At 40.4% G+C, this 10,597-nt stretch overlaps 1 non-coding gene across 1 annotated transcript; it reads left to right on the forward strand.

Moving 5' to 3' along the window:
• Window positions 1-10,274: 10,274 nt before the first annotated feature.
• On the forward strand, window positions 10,275-10,381 carry LOC118480062. The gene has a single exon (XR_004861701.1). It is a non-coding gene; the product is annotated as a small nucleolar RNA R71 (small nucleolar RNA).
• Window positions 10,382-10,597: the final 216 nt, after the last annotated feature.

A 10,597-nucleotide genomic window follows, 5' to 3' on the forward strand; every position in this document is an offset into this window, starting at 1 on the left:
CATCTGTTGCTGAATCCACAGGATCTGAGAGCAGTAACTGCTAGCAGAAACATACTCCGCTTCACATGTAGATAGCGCCACAGACGTTTGTTTCTTACACTGCCAGGTAACCAATCTAGGACCAAAGAACTGGCATCCTGCAGTTGTTGATTTCGCGTTGACTTTGCAACATCCGAAATCCGAATCGGAATACCCTTCGAGCGTAAAATCGCCTTTCCTAGGATACCACAACCCCAATGTGGGTGTGCCTTTCAAGTAACGAAATATCCTTTTGACAATGATCATGTGCGATGCTCTCGGGTTAGACTGAAATCTTGCTGCGAGGCACGTTGGGTACATGATGTCAGGACGTGAAGCAGTCAGATACATCAAAGAACCTATCATGGAACGGTAGAACGTTTCATCAGCCCTGTCTCCGGTGAGATCTGGGTGAATCCCATGATTAGTCGCAAGTGGGGTAGCAGCTGGAGTAGAACTTGACATTCCAAATTTCTCTAGAATATCATGCACGTACTTCGTTTGATGAATGAAAATTCCCTCAGGTAGTTGTTCAACTTGTAAACCCAGAAAGAATTTCATCTCCCCCATTGATGACATTTCGAATTTCTGCTTCATCACCTGTTCGAAATCTTTGCACAATTTCTCATTCGTTGACCCAAAAATTATATCGTCCACATAAATTTGTACTATCAGAAAATGACCATCAACGACTTTAGTGAAGAGAGTGGCATCCACTTTTCCACGTATGAACTGGTTAGCGAGTAGGTGTTGAGACAAAGTCTCGTACTAGGCACTCGGCGCCTGATGTAGACCATACAACGCTTTGTCCAGCAAATAAACTTTGTTCTTGTGGATTGGGTCAGTAAAGCCCGGCGGCTGACCAACATAAACCTCCTCTTTGACCTTCCCATAAAGAAACGCTGATTTTACATCCAACTGATATACTTTGAAATTCTTCCAAGACGCAAATGCTAGGAAAATTCTGATAGCCTCTAGTCGTGCGACAGGAGCATAGACTTCGGTAAAATCAATCCTCTCCTATTGACTAAAGCCCTGAACAACGAGTCGAGCTTTGTTCCTTACAACCACTCCTCTATCGTCCCTCTTACATTTGAAAACCCATTTTGTATTGATTTTTCTTTGACCATCCGGCAAATCAACTAACTTCCACACCCCCAACTTTTCAAACTGACTTAACTCTTCTTGCATCGCTATGACCCAAGAGTCTTCAGTAAGCGCCTCTTTGTAAGTTCTCGGTTCGACCTGCGAGATAAAACAACTTAATGAAAATTCAGTTTGTAAAGGTGCTACTATAGAATAAAAACATGTTAAGCCCTGGTCAATTTGACGTCTCGTGCGAACGCCCGATTGCAATTCTCCTATGATCAACTCCTCTGGATGATAAGAAAGAGTTCGCGGCATCAGTTCGCTTGGAACTTCTACATTTCCCTCCAGATTAGTAACATTTTGCTCTGCATCTTGTTCACCAACTTGGTTTGTTTGACTTGACAACTGGATCTGCTCCCCCTCAAGATCTGAATCACCATGGTCAAATACTGGCATGTTATCAGCTTCTTGATCATCATTCACATCCGACTGATTACCAGGAGCAACTTCATCATCATGTTCACCAGCATTACTAGGACCTGCTTCATCATCATTTGAAGTCTCCCGAGGTCTTCCAGAATACTCTGCTGGGAACCTGAGCTGCGACTCATGCTCTCGCAAAATATCCAGTTCATCAAAGAAATCTTCTTCTTCCTCTGATTCTTCTCTCATGTCAAACGAATCCCAAAGTTTGTCATAATTATATCTCCATGAATCACCAGGATTCTGTGGCGGCATAGTGTACCCCTGACATTCAACATTCGCTGCTTCAATAATCCGCTTCTCGCTTGGAACGAAGACACGCCGTGTAGGACTTGAATAGCCAACAAAGATACCCTCAATGCTCTTCAGACCAAACTTTCCATTAGGCTCTATCACCGTACAGGGAGATCTAAACGGTTCTAGATACTTCAAATTCGGCTTGCGGTTATTGATTAGCTCAAAACACGTCTTGTTGAATTTCTTTACAGTAAGAACTCTGTTGAGAGTATAGCATGCAGCAGAAACAGCTTCAGCCCAGAAATTAATTGGCAACTTAGAGTCTGCAAGCATCGTTCTGGCTGTCTCGATTAGCGTCCGGTTTTTGCGTTCTGCAACTCCATTCTGCTGCGGAGTGTACGGAGCACTAAACTCATGCAGTATACCTCTTTCATCACAAAATTCTTCCATCTTACTGTTTTTTAACTCAGTACCATTATCACTGCGAATTCTACAAATCGGCCTCTGGTACAAATTCTCAATTCTCTTAAACAACGCCATCAGACTGTCAAACGTTTCGTCTTTTGATTTCAAAAACATAACCCAAGAAAATCTGGAATAATCATCAGTCACGACCAAACAGTAGGAATCTCCTGTTATACTCTTGACATTCACCGGACCAAACAAGTCCATGTGAAGTCTTTCCAAAGGTCTTGAAACTGAATTGACTTGCTTTGTAGGGTGTGACTTTTTCTTCTGTTTGCCTTTGACACAACTTATGCACTCCCCTTCCAGATGAAAACCTTTGACATGCACTCCTGTCACCAAATCGTTATGCACCAAGTGATTCATCTTCCTTAAGTGAATATGCCCCATCTTTCGGTGCCATAATCTTGATTCCTTTTCAGTTGCTCTGGACACAAAACAATGAGCCTGACCCGTGGTTGTAGTACCGACGCTCATGTCCAACACGTACAGATCATTGACTCTTGGTGCCCTCATGATGATCCATTCCTCATGTATCACAAATCCCGGTTTCAAGATCAAACATTCTTTGTCGGTGAAATGAGTAGTATACATCCTGTCACAGATCTGGGAGATACTCAGCAGGTTGTTCTCCAGCTCAGCGATGTAGTTAACCCTCTCAAACGTTACAGTGCCATTCGATAATGTTCCTTCACCTATGATCCTTCCTCCTTGATTACCCGCAAAACCCACGTAACCACCGTTAATGTTATTCACATCATACAGCAACTCAGTCTTCCCTGTCATATGTCTCGATGCTCCACTATCCATGATCCACCTGGATACAAGCTTTGGAAGATCCTGCACATAACAAATCATCACTTAAACAACTTCCAGAAAGATGCCGATTCATGCTTCGCTAACCAGGAAGCTCCGACATTTCAAACTGTTTAGTCAAACATGGTGTCCACCCAGGCCTCATCAGCCTTAGGTGTAACCTTGACTCTCGCAATTTGAATTTTGAAATTTTCAGCCTTGAGAGGTGGAAAATTTGCATCATAATCAACCGTAATTGATTCTTCAGCCTTTTTCATCTCAGAAGTTGAAACTTTCTTCTCAACTTTTGATTCAATTTTAGGTTTCCACACCTGTTGAGTTACTGCAACCCTTTTGTAAAATGTGTCATTTTTAATTACCGACTTCTTTACGGGTTCATTTTTCACTTTTAAGTTGTCAATTTTAACATTTTTCTTCTCAACAACCTTCTTCTCAACAAACATCGGTGCTTTACCCTTCACATCAACCTTCTTCTGTTGAACTTTCACAGCTTCAGTCTTAGGCTTCACATATGTACACTTTCGTGCAATGTGACCAACTTTATCACACCTAAAACAAGTACGAGTATCAGCTACCCGACTAGTGCCTTGAGACTGAGTCTGTGAAGCTCTCTTCTCAAAAAATTCTTTGTTATATTTTGAAAAAATTTCTTTTTCTTCATCAGCAAGTGAACTTGAACTGTTCACAAACTTTTTCTTCTCGACAAACCTCTTGTTTGGAACATTTCTTTTCTGATACGGTTTACCCCCCCTGATAACCACCCGACCAGTTGTTTCTGTTGTTATTGTAAAAACGCGGTGGATAAACAGATTTCTTGTTGTAAATCTTTTCTTTCACAAATTTCATTTTATCTTTCTTTTGACACAGATTGTTCACTGCTGACAACTTAACTTCAACAAGTTTGAAAACATTTGTCAATTTGCTCATGTTTACATTCTCTATCGGAAACTCCGAATCCGAAAACAACTTATCCGAACCCATCATCTTGTACATGACAAGGTATGATTCTTGATTTAAGTTGTTTTTGGACTGTTGTTTCGGAATGTATTTGTCCAGAAAACACCCATCCTCCTTAGAAGTGTCACAATCCGGCTTAAGTACTTTGTCAACCACACTTTTTACCACATCATTCTGGACACTATCGTCATTGGAAGACGTGAACATGACATCAATGTTCTCAGGAAGTTGCAATTCACTTCCCTCCTCAAGTTCAACCAACCCAGATTCCTTTTTAGTGTAATTATGCAAAATTGGCGGTGGAACTTTGTGAAACCCTACACCGGTACCGTCAGAAAACACATCTTCACCAGCTTTGTTTTTCCCTATAGGTTTAGGAACAATGTTCTGCAACACAAAGCTTGCGGAGCTATAACTGTTAAGTTTCAACTGAATTCGCTCATTCTCTATTTCAGCTTCTTGAACTTTAAGTTTCAATTTAGCGATTTCATCCAATTGTTTATTAATTGATTCTTCTTTTATTCTTACCACAGCTCTCAGATGTTCGTTTTCTTTAAACGTTTTACCATTTCGATCATCACTTTCTTTAACAGTGCTTTTGAGTTTTTCAAATTTTTCAGAAATCTTACAGTTTTCAAGAATTAACTTTTCATTTTCATTTTTAACCTTTTCATGATCAATTTTATCTTTTTCAATTTGACTAGTTAATTCTCTAATCCGTTCAGTTGAAGCTTTCACAGTTTTGTCACGACCAAGTATTTGATCCTCAACACTTCTGACCTTCACTGTCAGATTTTTAATTTTCTCACTGTTGAGGTACGTGACAGTGCTACAAAAATTGCATTCTTTGGTACAATTTTTGCAGTCAGCATTTCCATCGATCTTTTTACCTGACGCATTTGTTGACGCACTTGGACTGACTTGGCCCTTAGACTTCATGTAGACGTAGTCAACATACATCCCATGCATCAACAACAATTACTAGACAACTACCGACTAGTTTAAAACTTCAAGAACAAGAGTAACAAGTCATTAACATCATCAACTGTATCTAAATAAAGTTATATTAAAGCGGAAGCTTTCAAAATGCGTGTTCGGTTCTTAATAGCGTGTTTGATTGATGCGTGTGTAGTGTAATATATTTTAGATGTATATTTTAAGCCCTTTTTACACTTTTAGCCAAGTTTTAAATTTATAAAACACGATATTTACTAACACTAAACACACATATGGGCAAGTGCACCCATCGCGGACGTAGTATAGTGTTGGTAAGATACCGAGGTCGTCCAAGGACACAAGAGCTTTTAGTACCGGTTTATCCTCAACATCTAACCAAATCAAAATGTTAGAAAAGATTTTTAAACTAAGAAAATAAAACTAACTAAATGCTGAAAAATAAAAAAATAAAAATAAAAACAGATAGACAAGATGAATCATTTGGATCCGACTTGTGTATTAGTATAACCTTTGATTATTTTCGCACTTTTGCACTTGTTTAAGAGATTATCTTAGTTATTGTAGTAGGCCCCTCTTTTGAAGGCGACGTTACCCTCAACCCAGTAGTTTGAGTCAGCAAGGATACAATCCTAAAGGGTCGGATTATTGAAAGATAATGAATTAAGTTATTAATGCAAATTATGGTAGGCCCCTCTTTTGGAGGTGACGTTACCCTCGACTAAGTATTCTGAGTCAGCAAGGATACAGTCCTAAATAGTCGGGTTATAGTATTAATAGTAGTTAACTTATGAGGGGGTCAAAGAGTTTGGATCCCCGCCATCCAATACCTTTGGGTATTGAAGGAGATCCTACTAAGTTTGACCCAGGTCCCTTGCAGGACCTCTAAACGCTGAACAAGGGCAAGACCCTTACCAAACCGTTCCCTTAACCCCCGACCAGGTAGCCAACATACCTCCATATAGACCGTGGAGATATGAATGGTGAAAATCTTTTATTTTATATAGACAGTAAAATAATGTCAAGACACCACGGATAAACGATAAGGAAGAATCACCTTCAACATAAGCAACTAGTTATTAAAGTCATTAATACAAAACCAAATAAAAAGTGCAAAAGATTAAAAATAAAAAGTATTATACTAAACACTTGTCTTCACCAAGTGATGTAAGAGACTTAGGCAAACATGGCCTTGATTGTCAAGAACTCTTACGATCAATCTTTGATCCCGAGACGACTTACACACTCTATGATGGACAATGGATGATGGTGGTGGATGATGGTGTTGTGATGGTGGTGGTGGTGGATGAAGTGTGAGGGAGGTGGTGTGCCAAGGGATGAGTTGCAATGAAACCAAGAACTCCTATTTATAGGCTGAAAAGAAGCCTGGGCACGGCCCCGTGTCCGCTGCACACGGCCCCGTGCCCGTCTGACAATCTCTCTCCTCATTAATTGTAATTCGCAATTACAATTAATGCGCCTGCAGTACTTTCGCCACGCCCCCGTGTTCACTGGGCACGACCCCGTGGTGGGCAATAGAAGCTTCTATAGGTTTGTCTTATCTGCTGCTTCTTGGGCACGGCCCCGTGCTGGCTGAGCACGGGGCGTGTTCAGTCTTCTGCATTCTCTGTTTTGCTTGGGAGGATGCTGTCGAGGGGTCGGGCAATCCACTTATTTTCCTTTTCTTCTATTTATGTTAGATCTAGCTGTCTTTTTGCTTCTTTTGTTAATTTGAGCTCATTTAATCCTGAAAATACAAAATGAAGACAAAAACACTTTTTTTTCCAACATTAGTACTTAAAAAGGGTTAGTTTTATGCCTTATTTGATGTAATTTATATGTTGCATTTTACACACATCAAATATCCCCACACTTGAATTTTTGCTTTTCCTCAAGCAAAACTCTTTAATATGTGACTTACACTCCCAAATGGAATGGGTAGAAGAGAAGGTTTTGGCTTGTCATAGAGTGTCGGGAATCCAAGATCTTTATTGGGTTTTATTTTTATTTATTTACAATCCTATTCGTTATGATTTATTTAGAACGTTTCATAAGAGAAATTACTTATTTGGGCATAACATGCCTTTTTAAACTTCCATTTATATACAAGTTCACATACCTCACGGGAGAAATCACTCACACTCGGCCGAAGGTGTCTTTTTTACTGAATCACTCGAGAGCGGCATGGAACTTATTCCTACCATAGGTTTGCCAAGCAATCAATCCTCCTCCTTTTAACTTTTTACCTTTGTAAATATCAAGAGGACTTTTTTGGGTAAAGGCTTGAGCTAAAGGTGGGTAGTTGGGTTAGTGGTTAGTAGAAAAGGGCGAAAATCGTAAAAAGCGTCGGTTTTCGTAAAACATTTTGTTTTAGTGACTTTTTATTCTTAATGAAGTATTTCTTCAAACAAGCTTTTTAGGAGCTTAGTTTGTTTATTTCTAACTTCATTGTAAAATTTTCTTTTTTTTTAGTCACACGAAAACCGAGCTTGTTACTAAAATAAAGGGTAAAAATAAAAAGGGTTTTTGGTGGGTAAAAAGGGTTTTGGGTTAAGAAATGAAAAGGTTTAGGCTAAAAGGGGTTAACTAGGGGGAGTTTTTGGGTTGGTTAAGAAAAATAAAAATAATGGTTTTGAAAGAAAAATGGTTAGTCCTAATGCCTCTATCATTTACTTACTTGGGTTTAAGTTGGTAAGGACATGGGAATGAATTGTCGTGGCAAGTTCTAGAGTTGTAAGAACCAAGCGGCTATTCACACAAGAAACGAAAAATGAGCATTTAGCGTAAAGATGTATATTTGTATGCTCAATAAAGGCTCAAAACTCACTTTTGTGGGAATGGGTTTTTATGTGATCAAGTATATATAATCGAATTTTAACTTAGCTTGTCATGCCGTTTCATGATTTTCTTATGTTGGTTTTTTTTATCACGACGCTATCGGTTGTAAATTTGTAAAAATATAACCTTATTGGTCTTAGAATTCCCAACTTAAACTTTAGACAAGTAAAAAAAAATGAAAATTTTTGAAAAAAAATTGGGGTGATTAACGGTTCCAATAGAGTTTTGTGTAAGCCTTGTTATTAGGACTTGCAAAATTCAAGGTTTTAGCATCCCCCACACTTAAATTACACATTGTCCTCAATGTGTCCCAAAAATAAATTTTTAGGTTGATTGAATGTGTGACATGGTGTTAAAAGCAAAAATTTATGTTACTGGCAGTCTGGACACGGCCCCGTGGGGACCGGGCACGGCCCCGTGTTCAGGTGCCAGTAACGAAAATCAAAGAAAAGAAACAGAAGCCTGGACACGGGGGCGTGTTCAGTGAACACGGCCCATGTCCAGTTACCTGAACTGGGCATTTTTCTGCAGGGTGTTCAGCACGGGGTCATGTTGGCTGGGCATGGCCCATGCTGAACCTACTGTAATGGAGAAATTATTGTCGGGTGGCCTTGTTCTTGTGCATGGGGCCATGTTTCTCGTTTCCCTTATCATCCTTTACCACCATGAGTGTGTTTTATTCCTGCAAATTAAAACTAAAAGATTAAACTAAACTAAAGATAGTTCCGCAGAATGCCTCCGTGGTGTGCCATGTTTATAAGGGTCCTTGGCTAGACCCAAGGTGAGGTTATATATTTTCTGAGTGGGATGTTTTGCATCCCATGTTGCACCGTCGGAGAGCAGCATCCAAACTCGAATCAATAACCTTCATGTAGTTGACCGGGTCATCGTCCTCTATTCTCTTCCCAACTCCGAACTTTACTTCATCATCCCCGTACCTTAAGGTGAGCGTTCCGTCATTCATGTCTACCACTGCCTGTGCGTTGGCGAGAAATGGTCTCCCTAGTATGAGGGGGACTTCGATGTCTTCTTCCATATCGAGTATGACAAAGTCGGCCGGGTAGACAAATTTGTTTACCTTGACTAGGAGATTTTCGATGACACCTTGCGGGAATTTGACGGATCGATCAGCAAGTTGTATGCTCATTTTTGTGGACTCGTTGTTCCTAGGCCGAGTCTTTTGAACATTGATGAGGGCATGAGGTTAATGCTAGCCCCAAGGTCGGCTAGTGCATTACGAACGGGGGAGTCCCCGATCGAGCAAGGAATCGTGAAGCTTCCGAGATTGATTTTCTTTTGGGGGAGTTTATTGAGTACGAGGGCAGAGCATTCTTCGCCTAAGTTAACTAATTGCAAAGTTTCAATTTTCCTTTTATGAGTGAGGAAGTCCCTCATAAACTTAGAGTATTTGGGCATTTGGGTTAGGACATCAATAAAAGGAATGTTGACATGCAATTGTTTTAGTAGACTTTCGAATTTTGCGAATTGCTCATTGGTCTTTTGACGGATTAACCTACCGGGGTACGGAACCCGAGGAGCCTTGGTAGGCTCTGATGATGGAGGGGAACCCTTCTCTTGTAGAGGAGGCGGTATAGTCTCCTCGGTAGGCGGTGGTACTTCCGTAGGCCCCACGGTGCGGTTTCATAATGTGATGAGATGAACTTGCGCTTTTGGGTTTGTTTCGGTATTGCTTGGTAATGCGCCTTGTGGTCTCTCGGAAAAAAATTGGGCTAGTTGCTTATTTGTTTTTCTATGTTTTGAATACTAGCTTGTTGATTTCTAAAATTTGTTTCTAATTGTAGAAACCTTTCCGAGTTTTTCTTTTCAGTGTCGGAGATGAGGCGAGATATAGTACCTTCAAGCCTTTCTCGTCCACCTTGTTGTTGAGGGAAATTTTGTGACTTATTTCTTGGTTGTTGAAAGTTTTCGTTGGTTTTATTGGTTACTAGTATTGCCGGGTTCTCTCCAACAAAGGTTAGGGTGATTTCGCCATCCTTGGTTGTAGGTGCCCGTTGGAGGACCCGACGGCCTAGGTCTATTATCAACGTAGCTTACCGACTCTTGTTGATCGTCTGTTTCTTTCATACAACAACAATTTTCATGTGGCCCACCACACCCTTCACAAGCCATAACCGAGACTGTTTTTGTCATTTCCAATTTTTTTTATTTTCGAAGAAAGGGCCTCGATTTGGGCTTGTAAAGAAGTGCTTTCATCAACCTTATGGGCGCCCGGGGCAATAGATTTATTGCCTCGGGGAGTGTGCCACTGAAAATTGGTTTGAGCAATTTCCTCAATTTGATTATATATTTCATGCGGGCAGCGATTACCTAAAAGTCCCCCGGAGCTAGAGTCAAGTGTCTGCCTTGTGTGTGGCAACAACCCATTATAGAAAGTGGATACTTGTTGCCATATCGCAAGGCCGTGATGTGGACACTTTCGCAATAGCTCCTTGAACCTTTCCCAAGTTTCATATAAAGATTCCCCGTCCTCTTGTGAATATGTATTAATTTCAGTCATTAATTTAGCTGTTTTAGCGGGAGGGAAATACTTATATAAAAATTTTTGGGCTAGTTCATCCAAGGTGTTTACCGATCCAGCTGGGAGGGCGTTAAGCCAAGCTTTTGCTCAGTCTTTTAGTGAAAAAGGAAACATTCGGAGGCGGCTGGCGTCATTTGATGCTCCATTGATCCGAAAAGTATCACACATTTCTAAGAAATTAGTAATATGTAGATGGGGATC

Source organism: Helianthus annuus, chromosome 6 (assembly GCF_002127325.2).
Source record: "Helianthus annuus cultivar XRQ/B chromosome 6, HanXRQr2.0-SUNRISE, whole genome shotgun sequence".
Taxonomy (NCBI): Eukaryota; Viridiplantae; Streptophyta; class Magnoliopsida; order Asterales; family Asteraceae; genus Helianthus; species Helianthus annuus.